Source organism: Herpailurus yagouaroundi, unplaced genomic scaffold (assembly GCF_014898765.1).
Source record: "Herpailurus yagouaroundi ecotype Mexico unplaced genomic scaffold, PumYag 200, whole genome shotgun sequence".
Lineage (NCBI taxonomy): Eukaryota > Metazoa > Chordata > Mammalia > Carnivora > Felidae > Herpailurus > Herpailurus yagouaroundi.
In genome coordinates, this window is record NW_024412431.1 from 1293404 (window position 1) to 1314193 (window position 20790).

Consider the following 20790-nt stretch of genomic DNA (forward strand, 5'->3'; position numbering starts at 1 on the left):
TGTGTCTTTCTTTGAATCACTGTGGAATGTTCCATGATAAGTTATTCCGCTACCGTTTTCCAGTCACCCGCTGACGGTCATGTAAGACTGTATCTGGTTGTTGGCGATTACGAACGACACCACTGTAAACATTCGTGGGAACACGAGTTTTTATTTTTCTCGGGAAAATATCTAGAGGCGGATTACTGGGTCCTGTGGGAAGCGTTCCAAGATGGTGTTAAAGACGTACCATTTCTTGAAAAAGAAAAAAGATGAGGCAGAGGGCCGAGTGAACCGCTAGCCCGTGCACCTGCAGAGGCCACACGAGCAGAAATAAGGAAAGCCCGAGGCCCGGGACGCTGGTACAAACTGTTGGGCAGCACGCCCACTCTCTAGCACTTGACTCACAGGATCTAGAACACCCATCGCCACGTGATGGCAATGACCACCTTTGAGAGACCCACCTGGCTTGTACCAAAACAGTCCCTTTTGGTCCTTTGCCCTGGACCTGCGACTTTCGAGACTAATTCTGTTTGCGTTTGTGGCTGAATGTAACACGTGTCCGATAAACCACCTCCTCTGCTATCTTAGCTAAAGAAAAAAAAAAAAAACCCAATGCGACAGCACTCAGGGCTGTCATTGACACATTTTAGCTATTCTATTTAGTGCAGAGGGGTAACTCATTGCGTTAGGGCCCCTTGATGACATCAGAAACCCCTGCTGATTGCCCCTGGGGCTTATGCTATCCCTGGATGGGGAAAGGCACCTGCGGTGCCCTCGATTGGAATATTCTTCTGGTCCCTTTCAACTGCATAACTGTGTGTGTGCATGTGTGCGTGTGTGTGTGCGCGCGTGTGTGTGTGGGGGTGGGTGGGTATGGGCAGAAAGCCAGGGGGAGTTTATTAATGCCTCTAATCGGTTTGTATTCTCTTTAAAAATTTTTAATGTTTATTTCTTTTTTGAGATAGAGACGGAGCATGAGCAGGGGAGGGGCAGAGAGGGAGGGAGATACAGAATCGGAAGCAGGCTCCAGGCTCCGAGCCGTCGGCACAGAGCCCGACACGGGGCTCGAACCCACGAACCGTGAGATCACGACCTGAGCCGAAGTCGGATGCTTCACCGGCTGAGCCACCCAGGGGCCCCCAATCGGTTTGTATTTTTAAAGCAAAAGAGCACCTACCCACCTTGCCAAAACAGACCTACATGCAGGGAGGAGATAGTATTTATTCTGTCAGGAGAAGGTCCTTAGCTCACCCGGAGACTCAGGATGGCCGGAGAAAACACAGACAACTGCACCTCTTACGTTTTTATTCGCTAATGGTGGGAGTCCGGCGTAGGGACCCTTTGTGGCAACCCCAAGGACCCGGGACTGGTTTCCCAAGTTCAGGCAGCAACCAAAGTGCAGGAGGCCGGACCTCCTTCTCCTGCCCACTCCTTGTTGGGGACCTACCTCTTCCCCTGCTGCTGAACCCCCAGAGAACCCACAGGGGATTTCAGAGGCTCGAACAGGAAAACCACATCTTAATATAACCCAAGAAACCAACGTTCTCATAACGAGATGCCCACAGCAGCACAGCCTTGTGTCTTTCCATATTTCCAATTGTCAAGATGCATCCTGAAGCAGCTCCCGGGGCTGGTTTAATCATAAGGGAGGGGTCACCGCTCTCTGAGAACTTCCCAAACAGCAGAAACCTTTAGAACGTCTGCCTGGTTAAGGACATGCCGAGAGGGGCAGACCCTGGAAAGCCACTGCAGCCAGGTGCAGACCGTGCACCTCTGTGGCTGGCCCTGCCCGTCTCTGCTGGTGGCCGGGACTCATGCGGCTGGTGGAGTGGACAGCCCCCCCCCCCCCGCCCACCACCGCACCCAAGGGAGACACGTCAGGGGACACAGGGCCACCCCCAGCAGGTCCTTTCCCACCTTTGCATTCTTCGTGCACTCCAGCCTTCCTGGAAAACACTGAGCCACTGTTGTCCTTCACCAGCGTCTCCCCTCTCTTGGCCCCCAGTCTGGTAGCTTCTTCTTCCAGCCAAGGCTCCCTCTGGGGACTTGCCTGGCGTGGGAAAGGGGGTCATTCTCAGCTGCTGGGTGGGGGCACACAGAGGCTGGAGATGGATGGAGCCAAATGCTGCCTTCTAATGATCAGGATAATCACCAGTGAGAGGTAGTGAGCACCCCGACACCAGGGTCATCCAAGGCTCTTGTTAGGCAGAGTCAGGCTTTTTTTTCTTCTTCTTTAAAAAAATTTTTTTTTAACATTTATTTATTTTTGAGAGAGAGTGCACATGTGCGTCTGCAAGTGGGGGAGGGGCAGAGAGAGAGGGAGACCCCAGAATCCAAAGCAGGCTACAGGCTCCGAGCTGTTGGCACAGAGCTCAACGCGGGGCTCGCGCCCATGAACCACGAGATCATGACCTGAGCCGAAGTCGGACACCCAACCGACTGAGCCACCCAGGTGCCCCGGGGAAGAGTCAGGCTTTTATCTTTAATTAATTTATTTTAAAATTATTTTTTAAATGTTTATTTTTGAGAATGACAGAGAGAAAGCAAGCATGAGCAGGGGAGGGGCAGAGAGAGAGGAGGACAGAGGATCTAGAAGCGGGATCGGTGCCAACAGCCCAGAGCCCGATGCAGGGCTTGAACTCACAAACCCCAAGACCATGACCCGATCCGAGGTCAGGTGCTTAACCAATTGAGCCATCCAGGCGCCCAGGCTTTTAACTTTTAGACTCTAATTCTGCCCTGGCCCCCACAGAGCTTTCTTTTTTTTATTTCTTTTAATTTTTTTTAAACATTTATTTATTATTCAGAGACAGGGAGACAGAGTGTGAGCAGGGGAGGGGCTGAGAGACGGGGAGACACAGAATCCGAAGCCGGCTCCAGGCTCTGAGCTGTCAGCGCAGAGCCGGACGTGGGACTCGAACCCACCAAAGCTTGAGATCATGACCTGAGCGGAAGTCGGAGGCTTAATCGATGGAGCCACCCGGGCGCCCCAAGAAGGTTTCTTTCTCAGGCTCTGAGTCTTGTGTTGGCTGAGATCGCAGAAGGGGGGATCGGCTGTGCCCACCCCCCAGTGTGAGCCATGAAGGGCTGTCGGTAAGTAACCACCCACCCCGTCAGCCAGGCCAGCCGCGGAACAGCCTAGCACGGCACGCTGCCCCCCGCCCGGCACAGTCAGGCGAAACCCGCCCCCTGCACCTGACATCGCCTGACATCACCTGCTCTCTGCGGCGCATCTGTTTGGGACCGCGCACCGTGGCAGGCGTGGGAAGCCATTGCAGAGCTCGGGTCTCTTGGGAGGCAGACAAACTCGTACGTAGGAAGCAGTGTGGCCTGTGCCCCCTGGGGGGAGCCCGGGTGAACTTGGACTTAGAGTCCAGGAGGGTTTCCAGGAAGTGAGGCTCAGCAGACGCCCGCAAGATGGGTGAGGCCGGGGCACCCAGCGGCAAGCCCTGGGCTGCAGGGGAGACCGGAAGCGATTCCACGTGTCTGGGGCAAGGACAGCCAATGGGCGGGGCGCGGGTGGGGGTGGGGAGGGGCCCTAATAAGGAAGCCCGAGATGGAGGCCGGTGCGGATTGGGTTCCAAGACCTGGGTTTAGAAAGAACTCTAGGTTTCGCTCCATGAGGAGCCATGGGAGGCTGTATGGGGTTGGGGGGGGGGGGGGGGGGTGGCAAGGGCTGGGCTTTGTTTCTGGAAGATCTCTCTGGCGGGGCGGGGAGAGAATGGAAACGGGCTGAGCTCCTGGAGGTCGGAAGGCTGGTTAAGGGCCCTGCTGTTATCTGGGCCGGAGGGCGGTGGCCTAGCCCAGGCAGGGGAGGGAGAGCAGTGGGTGGCTTTGAGGGGGATTCGGAAGGAGAACGAGCTTGATTTGGGTCCACACGGGAGGCGGCGAGCGCGAGGATGCCTCCTGACTCTCGCCCGGTTCCCTGGTCCACAGGTGCTGGGGGAGGTGCCCTGGGGGGAGGGGGGGCTCCAGGGTCAGCACTTGGGACAAGAGGGCCTCAATGTCTGCTCACCTATGGGTGTGACGTCCCTGCCTGCTTCCCGCCATGTGCCCATTTTCATTTCCTGTGCCCGGAATTGTCCAGCGGCCTCTCGGGTTACCTGGAAGGAAGAGGGCGGGGAAGAAGTCCCCCCACCCCAGCAGCTGGCCCACAAGGCTGCCCCCGGCTCAAGCTCTTCCTTTTCCTCCGGGGGAGCCTGTGTCAGGGCGTCTGGGAACCCCGGAGGAAGGGCAGGGTGTCTCGGCCACGGGGGCCTCTCTTCCCATGCCCTCGTGGACTCAGGGGTCACGCAATCCCGGGTCCAGGTGGGGGGGGGGCTGGGTCATCCGGTCAGTGTGCCTGCGTCTGTGTGTTCCTTCATTTATTCTTAGGGCCGCAGGGTGAGAGCTTCAGTGTGAGCTGAACTTGAAGCACCCGCCCCACCTGCCTGCAGCTGGCTCTCTCCTTGATCCTCTGCTCCAGCAGCACCTGCTGGGGGGGGGGGGGGGACTCGGCCTCACCCCCGCTGCTCTGCAAACCTCGCGTTTTGTTTTCTCTATTGCCCGTACTTTCTTGCTGTTGTCTGAAATCGTTTCTTGGTTCACACACATGGAGCCTGCATTTGAAAGCGGATTTGGGGAGAGTGGGGATTTTTGTCTATTCCTTTGCTGCTAGGCACCTAGTAGGTCCTCAATAAACGTTTGTTGACAGAAGGAGAAAGCCCTGGCCCCCAGAGAGACCACAGGGGACCGAGGGACAAATAACAGGCTGATAATAACAGCAATAATGTCTAACATTTACTCAACCTTTAGGGAATATTAAGGGAACACCGACTGTGCACCTGCGCCATTTGGAACTGGGACTCCAGCAGGGGATGAAGCTCACAGACGTCCTTGTTTGGGGTGGCCTTTTCAAGTGGCAGGGGATCGAAAATACAAATAAAGACCCGAAGGAGGTAAAGGAGCGAGGTGTGGGCATATCAGGGGGAAGAGCAGTTTGGACAGATGGAACAGCAGGTGCAAAGGTCCTGGGGTAGTACCCTGCCTGGCATGTTGGAGGAGCAGGGAGGAGGCCCCTGTAGCTGGAGCAGAGTGAGTGAGGGGCAGAATGGGAGAGGGCGAGGGCAAGGAGGGGACAGGATGGGGTCCTGCACAATCTCGTGTGCCTTGAGATGAGTTGAACTTTTACCAGGAGGGAGGTGGGCGCCCGGGATGGCCGTGGGCAGGAGGGAGGGGCCTGGCTCCCCTTTGGAGGACACTGGGGGAAGGACAGATGGTAGGGATGCGGGTGGGAGCAGGGGGACCAGGGGAAGGGGCGGGAGATGAGGGGGCTGACCAGATGAGGCAGCGGGAGGAGGGAAGGCGGTTGAATTCGGGGTATATTTTGCAGACCGGGCACGTGGTGAGATTTGAGATTGGGTGGAGCGGGAGACTGGACAGACTGTGTGGCGAGAGAAAGCTTGTGGGTGGGGATGCCCCGAGGGTGTTGGAGAAGATGGAGAAGTGGAGGGGTCGCGGGGGAGGGGAGGGGCAGGTCAGACGCTGGGTGGCACCGCCTGTGTGGGGGAGATGGCCGGAGCTACAGTTCCAGGGAGGGACCTGGAGGCGCCCCCTGGGGAAGCATCAGCTCCCGTGAGTCCTCCTGGCTTCTTCGCATTACTTTGGGGGTAAACGCCTTGTGGGGAAAGTGTGGGGGGAAGGGAAGGGGGGGTGCAAATGTGTGTGTGCCCCTGAGCTCGAGTGCCGGTGTCTGTGGAGGGCTCACTCTGAGGCCACCTTTTCTGACTCCCTAGGCCGAGTTTGAGTCCCCACCCCCGCCCCACGCCCCCATGCTGGTGTCCCTCCCCCCCGCCAGCCTCTTGTTCTCCCTCAGGTCTGTGTCAGCAGCTGGCGGGGTTTGAGGAGCTGGTGTTCCCTCTGGTGTGTGGGGGGAAAGGCAGAGAGAGAGGCAGAGAGAGTAACCCCCAGACACGGGGCTCGATCTCGCGAACAGTGAGATCATGACCTGAGCCGACATCAAGAGCTGGACGCTTAACCGACGGAGCCACCCAGGCGCCCCCGGGCTGGCTTTTAGTAGCTCCCGTGGGATCCCCGGAGCCGAGCACAGAGCCCCCCACGTACGCGAGCTGCTCCGTAGACATCGGCGGACACGGGGCTAAGTGTGTGCGGCGCTGGGGGCTGGGGATACAGGCGGGAGCACCCGAGGATACCGAAGACAGAAGACGCACAGCCACTGCGTGTGTGGGTCGACCACATCTCCGTGCGCGTCACACGTGTGCTCCCGCGGGCTGAGCGTGGCTGTGAGTGTTCCTGCAGCTAAGTGTGCACGTCCACATGAATCCCTGTGTGCCCTGAGCACACCTCTGCTTGCCGTCCCGCACGGGTACGCCTGTGCACACGTGGCTCTCTGGGTGTGTCTGCCCAGGGGGCACACGCGCGTGCCTGCAGGGGTGTGTTAGAGCATATCCGTGACTGCGGGATCCCGCGGGTGTCCACGTGTACCCAGGCTTGTCTGTGCGTGTGTTTGCAGGGGTGTATTTGAATGCCTTCTTGCCTGTGTGCTAGAGACGTGCAAATGTGTGCTTGAACACGTGTGTGCAGGTGCCCATATGAATACATGCGTGTCCCCCACCTGCTAATGTACGTACCGCACGGGTGTGTCCAAGGGGGGGGTGCGTGCATGGTGCCGAGATGCCTTCAGACCTGGCTAGGCCTGATCCCAGGATCTCCTGATGCCCAGCACTGCTCTATGTCAGACCCAGAGAACAGCTTGGCCCACGGAGACTCCCTTCTCCTCCTAGCCTTGACCCCAGCCCCTCTAGCCTCCCCCCCCCCCCCCCCGTAAGCCAAATGTGCCTTCAAAGAACCAGGATGCAGTGGAGGAAATTCCTTCTGGCAGCTTCTGGGCCTCTGGGCCATTCCCGGGGAGGAATCCAGAACTGTCTGGAGTGGCTCCCAGGGACAGGGGCTGGGACCGCGCGTGGACAGGGGCTGGGACCGCGCGTGGACAGGGGCTGGGACCGCCCATGCTGGGTTGTTTGGAGGCTGCTTCTGCCAGCTGGACCCAGCTCCGTGCCTCCCCTGCCAAGTCCAGACAGAACCGGATGATGAACCTGATCTATTGGCCAGCTGGTGTGTACCCAGCAGTGCGTCTGGGAGATTATGGCACCGAATTGTCAGCGTGCCTTGAGGGGCACGATCGATCGGGCCCCGTTTTCTGAGCCAGAGGGACGCAGAGGGGCAGGACAGACCCCAGGCCTGGGTGACTCTACCCCTGTGGCTCTGAAATGAGGGGCGATCCCCCTGCCCACCCCCGCCAGGGAACATCTGTCAGTGTCTGAAGATATTTTTGTTTGCCACACCAGCCAGGGGGGGTGCGCTTCTGTTATCCAGTGCGTGGATATCACCACTACATCCTACAAGGCACAGAAGGCCCCCCGCCCCCCTGCAAAGGAGGCTACGACCCCAAATGTCGACAGAGACGAGGCTGAGAAACTCTTGCGAAGCTTTTTGAGAGCGTCATGGGAAGCAGATAGGATCCTGAAGCATCTGGACGTTTGGAGACATAAAACGTGTCTCAGGTGCAAAAACACCTGACAGATGCTTCAGAACATCAGAACGGATGACTAGCCGGGAGCCCGTGAAAAGCTGCTCAGCGTCGTTTCTCATCAGGAAAACGCAACTCGGGACCACCGCGAGATACCCGACTGCACGCCAACCAGAATAGCCGAAGTGGAAAATTCAAACAATACCGAGTGTTGGCACAATTATGGAGCCACTGGAACTCTCTGCTATTGCCAGTGGGATGTCAGATGGTCCAGCCACGCTCTGTGAGTCAAACCAGGGCGGGAAGTCGCGTGACCAGCCCAGATTCCAGGCCGGATCTGATCGAGCAGAGGATCGCTTTCCAGGCTCAAGACCAGGGGACCTGGGGCTCATGATGCTTCCCACGGGAAGAAGGACCTAGTTCAGATGATTCAGGATTTTCTGTCCCTGGTTGGTATAGACATCCAGTATAATGTCAGTGGCTTTGGCTTCCTGGGAACCCTGCACTGAGCATAGCTACTGTGTAAAAAAAAAAAAAAGGAGTCCTTGGGGCACCTGGGGGGCTCAGTCGGTTGGGCGTCCGACTTTGGCTCCGGTCATGATCTCACAGTTCGTGAGTTCGAGTCCCATGTCGGGCTCTGTGCTGACAGCTCGGAGCCTGGAGCCTGCTTCGGATTCTGTGTCTCCTTCTCTCTCTGCCCCTGCCCCTGCCCCGCCTGTCTCTCTCTCAAATATAAATAAACATTAAAAAATATTAAAAAAAAAAAAAAAAAAGGAGTCCTTGGCATCCGACAGGGGTTACTTGGTGCCAAATCTCCAGGCCTGTTCCCAGCAGGTGGGTGTGGGTGACGGCAGGGCCGTGTCTCAGGACCCAAGGAGGATGACGCACAGACAGGTCAGGGCCTTCCTGAGCGAGGCCCTGCCGAGGTTCCCACGGCCCACACTTGTACCGTGGCCAGGTCTGAAGGCCAGGGCACATCCGGAAGTTCAGCCTCCGGGGCAGCAAAGGCGCCCCAAACCCCGCTCTTTGCAGCCATCATAACAATTATTACATTTATTGAGCATGGGCCGGGCCCAGGTGCTGAGATGCTACAAATGCCGTTTTATATCCTCCTTCCAAGAAATGGGCTCTTGTCTGCAGCTCACCGCCCTCCCGCCCCACGGGCTGTCTTTCTGGTCTTCCGACAGACCACTCCAACCTCAGGGCCTTTGCACTTGCTATTACTTCTGCCTGGTGTCTCTTCCCTCCGAGACCTTCACGGTGGGGACCTTCTCATTCTCCAGGCCTTGGATCAAATGTTATCTCCTCTCTGAAGTGGAACCCCCTCCCCCCTCCCATACCCTCACTATTCCATCCCTTGGCTCCATTTTTTTTTTATTACATTCATGACACTCTTTTGAGTTTATTCGTTGTTTCTGTTTCCCCACCTCCTCACTGGCATGGGATGTGATATTTTGCCAAACTTACAGGCAAATAATGCAGCTCATTTGAATTTATAAACTTCTGATACCCAAAAAGGTGAATTTTTCATGGGTCTCTTGGCCTTGTGTTTTTCTTATTTCTGATATTGATTTCTAGGATTCCCTTATTCCTTCCTTCCTTCCTTCCTTCCTTCCTTCCTTCCTTCCTTCCTTCCTATGTATGTATGTATTTTTGAGGGAAAGAGAGAGACAGCCTGAGCAGGGGAGGGGCAGAGAGAGGGGGACACAGAATGTGAAGCAGGCTCCAGGCTCTGAGCTGTCAGCACAGAGCCCGACCTGGGGCTCAAACTCATGAACCGTGAGAGATCATGACCTGAGCCAAAGTTGGATGCTTAACCGACTGAGCTACCCAGGAGCCCCAATTTCTAAGATTTCTTACATAAAAGGTCATCTTTTGTGGGGCACCTGGGTGGCTTAGTTGGTTAAGCATCTGACTCTTGGTTTCAGCTCAGGTCATGATCTCACGGTTTGTGGGTTTGAACCCCTCTGCATTGGCAGTGAGGAGCCTGATTGGGACTCTCTCTCTTCCTCTCTCTCTCTGCCCCTCCGTCACTTGTGCTGTCTCTGTCTCTCTCAAAATAAATAAATAAATTTAAAAATTAAAAAAAATAAAAAAAGTATCCTTTTGCAAATGTGTTTCAAATATTTTTTAAAGGATTTTTTTAAAAAAAGTTTTTGTTTTTTATTTTGAGAGAGAGAGAGCTCTTTTGACTGGGGTATGGGCAGAAAGAGAGAGTGGAGAGAGCATCCCAAGCAGGCTCCCAACTGTCAGAGCCGAGTCTGACGTGGAGCTCGATCTCACAAACTGAGATCATGACCTCAGCCAAAATCAGGAGTCAGACGCTTAACCAACTGAGCCACCCAGAGGCCCCTCAAATATTCTTTTCTAGGTTTTCTTTTCTCTTTTAAGTTAAAAACATTTTTTAAGTCCTATTTATTTAAGTAAAACCTCTACACCCAACGTGGGGCTCGAACTCATGACCCTGAGATCAAGAGTCACACGCTTCCAAACTCCACCGACTCAGCCAGCCTGGTGCTAGCCTGAGCAGGGGAGGGCAGAGAGAGAGGGAGAGACAGAGAATCCCAAGCAGGCTCTTCACTGTCAGCAGGAGCCCGATGTGTGGCTTGATCTCATGAACCATGAGATCACAGCCTGAGCCAAACACAAGAGTCGGATGCTCAACTGACTGAGCCACCCAGGCGCCCCTCTTTTTAATTCTTTAAAAGTGGTTTTTAGGGGCGCCTGGGTGGCGCAGTCGGTTAAGCGTCCGACTTCAGCCAGGTCACGATCTCGCGGTCCGTGAGTTCGAGCCCCGCGTCGGGCTCTGGGCTGATGGCTCAGAGCCTGGAGCCTGTTTCCGATTCTGTGTCTCCCTCTCTCTCTGCCCCTCCCTCGTTCATGCTCTGTCTGCCTCTGTCCTAAAAATAAATAAACGTTGAAAAAAAAATTAAAAAAAAAAGTGGCTTTTAGTCCCTACAAGTTTAATTTTTTTATCTAGTCAAATGTACCAGTCTTTTCCTTTGTTATTTATGCCATTCGTAAATATTCATCCCATATTTTCTTCTAGTGGTGTTTTACTGCAGTGTTTTTGCATTTTACTCTCTTGTCCATCTGGAATTTATTTGGTTATGAGGGTTGATGTGCGGGTCAGACTTTTTTTTTTCCCCCAAACGATTACTCACTTGTCCCAGGTCCGTTTCTTGAATAAGTAGCTGTTTGCATTCTGGTTTGAAGTTGTTCGTTTATAAATACCAAATAATTATCTTTATTTGGATCTGTGTAAGGATTTTCTGTTCTTTTCTAGAAACCTATCTTTTTTGTTATCTGTACCATAGTGACATCTTCATAATATTCTTCCCACCCAGGAATATCTATTTGTTTAGGGTTTTTTATCCCTTAAAAACGTAGCGATTTTGAAAAAACAAGTTTAATGATTTGTTCCCGTTAACCCCATATAAACCCATTACGTTTCCTGGTACTTACTGGTCACTTCACATTTATGTTTTTATTTTGTACCCCGTTGCCTTCCTGAATTCTTATTAACGCTAATAGTTTTTTGGGTAGATTTTCTAGGGTCGGTAAGGTTATTTCCTGTAGAGAAATATTAATTGATTTCCTTTTCTCTTGATGCTTATTTTTCCCCCCTTATTTTTTTTTTTTTTTGTTCTACTGTGATGGTTAGGGCATCAGAATACTAATAATGGCAACATATTCTTTCCTTTAACTGTAACAAGAAAGCTTGTGTTTCCCTATTAAACGTGATGGAGTTGTTGAGATAAAACAATTTCGCTTTAGGAAAGTACTTTATTATTTTTTCATATTTGACAATTAATAGCAACAGCTACCATTGACTGGGTTCTTAATATGTGCTGGGTACTTTTCTAAGCATTTTTCCAGGGATTGTTTCTTTTAATTCCTAACAACAGCCCCTTCTTCAGGAAGAAGCTTCAGCTCAGAAAATTCAAAGAAAATCAGCCAATGGAGGAGTCAGGATTTTATTTTATTTTTATTTTTTTTAATGTTTTTTTTTTGAGACAGAGAGAGACAGAGCATGAGTGGGGGAGGGTCAGAGAGAGAGGGAGACACAGAATCTGAAGCAGGCTCCAGGCTCTGAGCTGTCAGCACAGAGCCTGACGCGGGGCTCAAACTCACAGACTACGAGATCATGACCTGAGCTGAAGTTGGACGCTTAACCAACTGAGCCACCCAGGCGCCCCAGGAGTCAGGATTTTAAACACAGGTAATAGATCTTCTGAGCCTGTGTGCTTAACTGAACTCAGGTAGGTCGCCCTCCTAGACCATTAAAACCTCCTTCTGTTACTAACTTGCTACATTTTTACATCAGGGCTGGATCAGGTTTGGGCTGTTTATAGAATGATTGGAAAGTTTTCCATCCATTTTGGAAATTTTTACCTATTTCTTGAATTTTGAAGGTGGAATAATGATATAGCCTTTGAGATTGACCATTTTTTGGAGGGGTTATTTTTGATAATATCTTTTGGTTTTTTCACCATTATTTATTGATTCATTCAGATATTCTACTCTTTCTCATTAAAAATTTTTTTTAATTTTTTTAAATTTTTTTAACGTTTATTTATTTTTGAGACAGAGAGAGACAGAGCATGAACAGGGGAGGAGCAGAGAGAGAGGGAGACACAGAATCTGAAACAGGCTCCAGGCTCCGAGCTGTCAGCACAGAGCCCGACGCGGGGCTCGAACTCATGGACCGTGAGATCATGACCTGAGCCGAAGTCGGACGCTTAACCGACCAAGCCACCCAGGCACCCCAAAATTCTTTTTATTTTTAAGCGATCTCTAACACCCGACATGGGGCTCGAACTCACAACCATGAGATCAAGAGTTGTATGCTCTAGGGACTGAGCCATCCAGGTGCCCTGGTGTTTTAGTCCTTCTTGAGTTAATATTGGTAACGTATATATCTGTAGGGACCTCAAATTCCATGGAGATTTTCAAATTTTTCAGCATAGTGTTGTATGCCGTATTCTTTTATCGTAAAAAAGCCCCAGTTTGCCTGGGTGGCTCAGTTGGTTAAGCAACCGACTTCGGCTAAGGTCATGATCTCACAGTTTGTGAGTTCGAGCCCTGTGTCGGGCTCTGTGCTGACTGCTCGGAGCCTGGAGCCTGCTTTGGATTCTGTGTCTCCCTCTCTCTTTGCTCCTCCCCCACTCACGCTCTGTCTCTCTCCCTCTCTCTGTGTCTCAAAAATAAATAAAAACATTTTTTTAAAAAGCCCCAGTAGATCTAGTTTTAGAGAATAGTGCTTGTTTTCTTTCTATTTCTTGGGCAAACTGGCTATTCAGTTCCCAAATCCCTTTTGTGTGTGTGTGTGTGTGTGTGTTTTCTAATTGAAGAAGGTCTTTTTTTTTTTAATTTTTTTTCAACGTTTACTTATTTTTGGGACAGAGAGAGACAGAGCATGAACGGGGGAGGGGCAGAGAGAGAGGGAGACACAGAATCGGAAACAGGCTCCAGGCTCCGAGCCATCAGCCCAGAGCCTGACGCGGGGCTCGAACTCACGGACCGCGAGACCGTGACCTGGCTGAAGTCGGACGCTCAACCGACTGCGCCACCCAGGCGCCCCTGATGAAGGTCTTTGAAACTCATTACAAATTCCTTTCTCAGCTTTTGTTGCTTTTTTACTGACCGCTTGAGTTGCATGCTTCAGAAGTTTATTTCTACAGTAGCACAGTAGAGAGAGGTGTTCATGTCATGAAATGTAGGAGGGAGAGGGGTCAGAGGAAGTAAACTTTAAGCTGTGTTTTGATGGATGGACAGAAGTTTTCTAGGTGGAGAAGTCCTTTCCAGTTGAGACAGCGGCCACAGAGGGATGAAACTCCTGGGTTTGCTAGAAACGATTATCGGCAGTAATTATTGGCACGGCGCAGTTGAACAAACGGATGAGTGACATCTGTAGCAATATATTGATCTATTGTATTTATAATGTATTATGATGTAATATATTAATACGTTTGTGGGATTGTTTGATTCAACTGTAAGCTCCAGGAGGCTTACAGAGACCACTGTTTTCTGGTGCCAATTCCAGGACCTGGCCCAAAGAGGGCGCTCCAGGGGTGCCTGGGTGGCTCGGTCGGTTAAGCGTCCGACTTCCGCTCAGGTCGTGATCTCACGGTTCGTGGGTTCGAGCCCCGCCCCGGGCTCTGTGCTGACAGCTCAGAGCCTGGAGCCTGCCTGGGATTCTGTGTCTCCCTCTGTCTCTGCCCCACCCCAGCTCGCACTCTGTCTCTGTCTCTCTGTCTCTCTCAAAAATAAATAAACATTTAAAAATTTTTTTAAAAAGAGGGGGCTCCATGAATATTTATTGAAGAAACAATAAATTCCCAAGATGCCTGCAGGGACCCGAGCCTTGTTCCAGGGACTGGGGACGCAGTAGTGAAGAGAGCCTTTCTGATGGGTGGTGCTGAAAGATTTCATTTGGCTGAAACATAGGGAGCCAGAGAGTGTGATGGGAGGTTAGCAGGGGCAACTATGAGGGGCCTTGCCAGTCCACTGAGCGCTGGACACCAGTGAACTGTATTGTATTGAAGATAAGAAAAGCCCCAGGGCTGCAGTGCTGAGAATGGACTCTAGGGGGCAGGAGTGGGAGCTGGGAGGTCCGGGAGGAGGCGCCGCGCGGGACACAGGTGGGAGGGGAAGGGTCTGCAGAGCCTGAATGGGACCCGGCAGGTGCGTGTGTCCTAGAACTCCTTTGGACTCAAAGGGACCGCATCGCTTTTATCTTCGGTGGCCTTGTTGAGGTGTAAGTGATCGTGGCCGGTATTTTCGTTGGGAGCATCTTTGCTGCAAAGATTTCTGCCCCTTGACTAATTGACCTCGAGGCAATTTTGCCGTAAAATCACAAACAATCGAAAGGGGACAGTGAAAAGGACGTAATGAAACATGAAAAATGAATAACAAAATTAGAAAGACTTCATTGCGAAATACAACATATTGGAATGCATTCCACACGTGCCGTGTAGATTCGTGGGCAAATAAATGAATCAGTTACTTGGGAGAGTAACTGACTTCCTTTTGTGGGCGGTACCTAAGGCCTTGTCTCTGAACTCTTTTGTTCATAACGTTGTGCACGTACTTGTGGATTCTTCTCTTCATTTGGTGTCCCGCTTTTTCTTTCTTTTCGTGAACATTCCTTCTTTCATTAAGAAAGGTGTCCTGTGCTCAGTCGCTAGAGCATCTGACTGTTGATCTCAGGATCTGGGGTTCGAGTCCCACGTGGGGTGTAGAGATTCCTTAAAAAAAAAAAAAAAAAAAAGAAATGTATCCGTTTCCAAATACTGTCTGCATATTTGTAACAGATTTTTATTGCCCCGTGAGAGCCTTCTCCACTGTTGTTTGTTTCTGCCATATTTCACAGGCCATCCTTGGTAGATGTTGCAAAGCTCTGTGGGTTACAGGGGCTCAACACTGTGCCACTGTATAGACCGTTGTGAGGGCCAAGATTCATACAGTGTGAATATGAGAGTGCCGTGTCAACGGAGAAATGAAACCAAACTGTTAGCCAGTTACTTTTTTAATCTTTTATGGCGAAATTGCCTTATGGCCAATTAGTTAAGTGGCGAAAGTGTTTGCAGTGAAAACGTCCGCCGCGAAGACGTTTATGGCAAAAGTACCTAGAACCAAACTGACACCCGATACGTTGCACATATTTAAAGTAAAACATCTGATGAGTTCTAACGTTTCATACACCTGTAAGACCATCATCATAATTAAGATCATGCATTATGGTCAACCCCCTAAATTTCGGGGGTGCATGGGTGGCTCAGTGGATTAACTGTCCGATTTAGGCTCAGGTCATAATCTTGCGGTTTGTAGATTCGAGCCCCTTGTTGGGCTCTGTGCTGACAGCTCAGAGCCTGGAGCCTGCTTCAGATTTTGTCTCCCTCTTTCTCTCTCTGCTCCTCCCCCACTTGTGCTCTGTCTCTGTTTCTCAAAATAATAAATAAATGGGGCGTCTCGGTGGCTCAGTTGGTTAAGTGTCCGACTTAGGCTCAGGTCATGATCTCATGAACTCACTGTTTGTGAGTTCCAGCCCCATGTCGGACTCAGTGCTGACAGCTCAGAGCCTGGAGCCTGCTTCGGATTCTGTGTCTCCCTTTCTGTTCTTCCCTTGCCTGCGCTCTCTCTCTGTCTCTCGAAAATGAATAAATGTTAAAGAAAATTAATTTCCTACTGTCCCCTGATACTGTTCCCTTCTGTCTCACCCCTGCTCCCACATCACCAATTAAAAAAAACTGATACGTTTTCTTTTCGTTTTGTTGTTGCTTGTTGGTCTGAGCATGTGATCTCCCTCGACATGATGATTTTGAGATTCATTCAGGTTGTCCTGCGCGTCCAGAGTTTGTTCTCCGTTTCACCAGCAGGCGGGTATAGCATAGCTTCGTTATTTGCCCTCCTGAGAATGGGCGTTGGGTTTGTTTCCATTTTCTGGAGGTTACAGAAAGAGTGGTGGACGTTCCGTTCAGATCTGCACGTGGACGTGGGCGTTCCCGTCTTCTGGGCGAATACTCAGGAATGCAAAGGCCGGCTGGTATGGGAAGTGCACCTGCGATTTCTCAGGAAACCACCAAACTGCTTCCCCAGCGTCGCTATCATTTCGCGCCCCCGTCAGCGGTGTATCGAATTCTAGTTCTTCCAGCTCCTTGATGGCACCTGGCCTGGTCATTGGTTTTAATTTGGGCCATTCTGGTGGATGAGGAGTGGCATCTCACTCGTGCTCTCTCTCTCTCTCTCTCTCTCTCTCTCTCTCGCTCAAAAATAAATAAATAAACATTATAAAAAAATTATAAAACAAAAAAGGATCCAACTTTGGCTCAGGTCATGATCTCATGATTCATGAGTTCGAGTCTTGGTTCGGGCTCTCAGCTCTCAGCACAGAACCCGCTTTGGATCCCCTCTCTCTCTCTCTGCCCATCCCTGCTTGTGCATGCTCTCTTTCTCTCTCTCTCTCTCAAAAATAAATAAAAATCATTAAACAAAAAATAAACAAAGGGTGTCTGGGTGGCTCAGTCGGTTAAGCGTCCGACTTTGGCTCAGGTTGTGATCTCGTGGTTCGTGAGTTTGAGCCCCGTGTCGGGCTCTGTGCTGACAGCTCGGAGCCTGGAGCCTGCTTCGGATTCTGTGTCTCCCTCTTTCTCTGCTCCTCCCCTCCTCATGCTCTGTCTCAAAAATAAATAAACATTAAAAAATTTGTTTTGAAAAAAATAAAAAGAGCATGTTTTTTGGGGGTAATTTTTACTGTATTTTTTGTACTTAAAATTTTATATAAGTAACATCAGAGTGTAATATCTTTAAAAATACCGTGCTAAAAAAATAAGAAAAAATTTACCATCTTAACCATTTCTAAGTGTACACTTCTCAGTGCAACCCAAATCCAGAACCTTCTAATCTTGTAAAACTGGAAGTCTATTCTTTTTAAAGAGTTTTTTTTTAATTGTGAAAAATGTTAAGCCTACAGAAAACTGCCTAGTTACTTCTAATTCTGTTACTTTATGTTATTCTCTGTCCAGCATTTGTCACTCACACAATCTGAGAATTATTTATTTATGTGCTTATGGTCTGTCTTCCTCAGTAAAACATAAATTCATGAGAGCGAGGACTCTGCCTGTCTTCATCCTTACTGTGCTCAGTAAATTTTTCTTTTCTAAAATGTTACCAACGTGTAACGTTCATTTTGCTCAGAACAGAGGGTGGTGAGGTTGGATTTCATTTTATTTTATTATTATTTTATTATTTTTTAAATGTTTTTTATTTATTTTTGAAGGAGAGAGAGAGACAGAGCATGAGTGGGGGAGGGTCAGAGAGAGAGGGAGACACAGAATCCGAAGCAGGCTCCAGGCTCTGAGCTGTCAGCACAGAGCCCGATGTGGGACTTGAACCCAGAAACCGTGAGATCATGACCTGAGCCGAAGCCAGACGCTCAACAGACTGAGCCACCCAGGCGCCCCAAGATTTCATTTTAAAAGCCATGTATTGCTGATAGGAATATGAACTACCGCAGGCCCTGTGGAAAGCAGTATGGTGGTTTCTCAAAAAATTAAAAACAGAATTGCCACGTGATGTAGCAACTCCACTCATGGGTACATAGCCAAAGAAACTGAAGGCTGAGGCTTGAAGAGATACTCGCACACCCATGTTCATGGCGATAGTAGTCACCATAGCTGAAAGGCGGAAGCAGCCCAAGTGTCTGTGGACGGATGAATGGGTAAAGAAAACGTGGTCCGTCCACAAAACGGAATAGCATTCAGCAAACCTGGAAGGGCATTCTGACACCTGCTACAACATGGGTGAAACTTGAAGACGTTATTCTCGGCGAAACAAGCCACTCACAAAAGGACAGATACTGTGGGATTGCACTCATATGAGGTCCCTACCATCAAATTCATCGAGATAGAATTCATAGATGTGGGGAGCCAGGCGCTGGGGAAGAGGGATGGGGAGTTGGTACTTAATGGGGGACGGAAGTTCAGTTTTGCAAGATGAGAATGTTCGAGATGGATGGTTGCACAACAATGAGAAGGTACTGAATGCCACTGAGCTGTGCACTTAAAAATGGTCAAGATAGGGGCGCCTGGGTGGCTCAGTCGGTTAAGCGTCCGACTTCAACTCAGGTCACGATCTCGCGGTCCGTGGGTTGGAGCCCCGCGTCGGGCTCTGTGCTGACAGCTGTGAGCCCGGAGCCTGTTTCCGATTCTGTGTCTGCCTCTCTCTCTGACCCTTCCCCGCTCATGCTCTGTCTCTCTCTGTCTCAAAAATAAATAAAAACATTAAAAAAAAAATTTTAAAGTAGCATGGTGGTATAATATTCTATATTCTATAATATTCTATGGTGGTGTTTGGCAAACTTTTTCTTAAAGGGCCAGAGAGTAAATATTTAGCTTTTGAAGATCCAATGGTCTCTGTGCCAAAAAAACTTTATTTACAAAAACCAACCCTTGTTCTACGGCGTGAAAGTTCTTTAGTACTTACTTACTTGGTCCCCTGCAGATGGACAGTGGGGCTGTTTCCTCCCCCTCTTCAAGGATTGCCGCAGCAAACACGGGCAGACATTCCTGGGACGGCAGAGACACACGACGGAAGAAGCTGTCTCCGAATCATCCTTCATCAACTCAGAGCGCCCATTTCACGGATGTGGAAACTGAGGTCCAGAGACATCAATGAGTGAGAAGGGACTGGAGCCTCGGCGTTTATCTTGACTATCCTAACTGACCGAATTCCTCACTTGGGATCATTTTATTCCTTTTTTCCCCCTGTGCCACTCAGCATGTTCCCACTTTTCAGCCGAGGAGAGAGAAGGGGGGCCAGGCAGGCTGGGTGTAGGAACCTGCTCAGAATAGAGTCGTTTCATCAGCGCCTGCTTGTTTTGGCCTTGCCTGATGGGTGGGCAGAGGATGTGACTTCAATACTGACCTTGGGCTCTCCTGGGCTGGGACTGGGCGCTGAGGTCTCAGACAGAGCGCCATTCCTTGGACCAGAGGTCAGGCCACATAGAACTGTCAGGCTGAGGCTGAGTTGTAAGGATTTTGTTGGCTGTTGATAGCCTGGTGGTGATGGTGGGAGACAATTATTTTTTAGCGGGACTGTTGCTGCGTTCCATTTTTCGATGCAATTCACAGAAGGTTCCACTTTCTTTTCTGTTGATGGTCTCAAGAAATAGGCGTCGGCTAATCTTTCCTGGACATTTGCTGTATGTTAAGTGCATAGCCTGCCTCGTCTCATTTAATCCGCATTAAATGAATCCACAGACCCAGGAGTCAGATGTGAAGTTCTTACAAGGGGCTGTGAGCATCACAGCCACACCAGCCTCCTGCCATTCTTCCAACAAGCCAGGCATCATCCTGCTTCAGGACCTTTGCACTGCCCCCTCTTGCTAGAATGCCCTTCCTCTAGATGCCCACATCGCTCCCTCTCTCACTCCTTTCCGATCTCTGCACTGACGTGGCCACATCACAGAGGCTCTCTGGGTCTTCTTATTTAAAAATTTTTTATGTTTATTTATTTTTTGAAAGACAGAGTGTGAGCACAGGATGGGTAGAGAGAGAGAGAGAGGGAGAGACAGACAGACAGACAGAATCCGAAGCAGGCTCCAGGCTCTGAGCTGTCAGCACAGAGCCCGATGTGGGGCTCAGACTCACGAACCGTGAGATCGTGACCTGAGCCAAAGTCCGACGCTCCACGAACTGAGCCATCCAGGCGCCCCTGGATCTTTCTGTTTAAAGTTTCACTCTTTAAACCACCTCCCTGGCAACATCTGTATTCCTGTTTTATTTTTCTCCATGGGGTACATCCCAGCCCAATGGACTTTGTATATGTCAATTACTCATTTTGTTTATTGGGTGTCTCCCTCCACGGCCGCGTGAGAAAAGGAAGTTTTAACCGCTCTGTTCACCTCTGGACCACCCCCCCCCCCAACATCGGCACCCGATAGACTCAGTAATATTTGCAGAATGAAGGCACAAGGTGGGTGCCGTTTTAAAGATGTTTTAAACGTCTGTGGATTTCAGTGCTGCCCTTGGCCCTGCGCTGGCTCCCCCAGAGGAGAGCTCGAAGCACCTGGAAGCCTCCCCGCCTCCTTACCCATCACGGCCCGTAGCTAACGACCGACTGCTACAGAAGTACAGGGCTCAGCTCCCTTCCGTGGAGATAGGACAAAGTCTGAGACACAATTCACACGCTGGTGCTCCCCGCAGGATGGGAGCTCCTCTTTAATACATCCTTGCATCCAAATCCTTGGCCTGGAACCCACCCCACGGGACCCGGATCACCAGAGCCCAGTTAGTGCTGCCATGCGGTCGGTGTTTCACGAACGCAAGTGACCAAGGAGCTGCTGCTTCCAAGGCAAAGCCAGCTTCTCACTCCACACACCCTCCCGGGGGCTGCTCATCCTCTGTCGTGGCGTAGGGACTCTCCTGCCTCGCCCTCGGCTCTAATATCTAGCTGCCTCCTGGATATTCCTCCTGGGTATCCTCCCCACCCCCCGACCCAGACCCAGCACATCCCCAAACTGAGCCCAACATCGTCATTCACTGGACAGGCTGCGGACGGACGGGGGGAAACACGAAAAGAATCTGAATTCTGATTCTATGGAATTTAGGAGCCCTGGAGCCACCCAGTATTCAAAACTTCCTCGTTCCAAGACACGTTATGTCCCCTTAAGCCTTTCCTTGTTTTTTTTCTTTTAATTTTTTTTTCCAACGTTTACTTATTTTTGGGACAGAGAGAGACAGAGCATGAACGGGGGAGGGGCAGAGAGGGAGGGAGAC

General features: G+C 50.7%; 1 long non-coding RNA gene across 1 annotated transcript; it reads left to right on the top strand.

Annotated features, from left to right (window-relative positions):
- Positions 1 to 3136: 3136 nt before the first annotated feature.
- Positions 3137 to 19273, top strand: LOC121013921 (uncharacterized). Its single transcript, XR_005782975.1, has 2 exons — positions 3137 to 3295; positions 18515 to 19273. It is a non-coding gene; the product is annotated as an uncharacterized LOC121013921 (long non-coding RNA).
- Positions 19274 to 20790: the final 1517 nt, after the last annotated feature.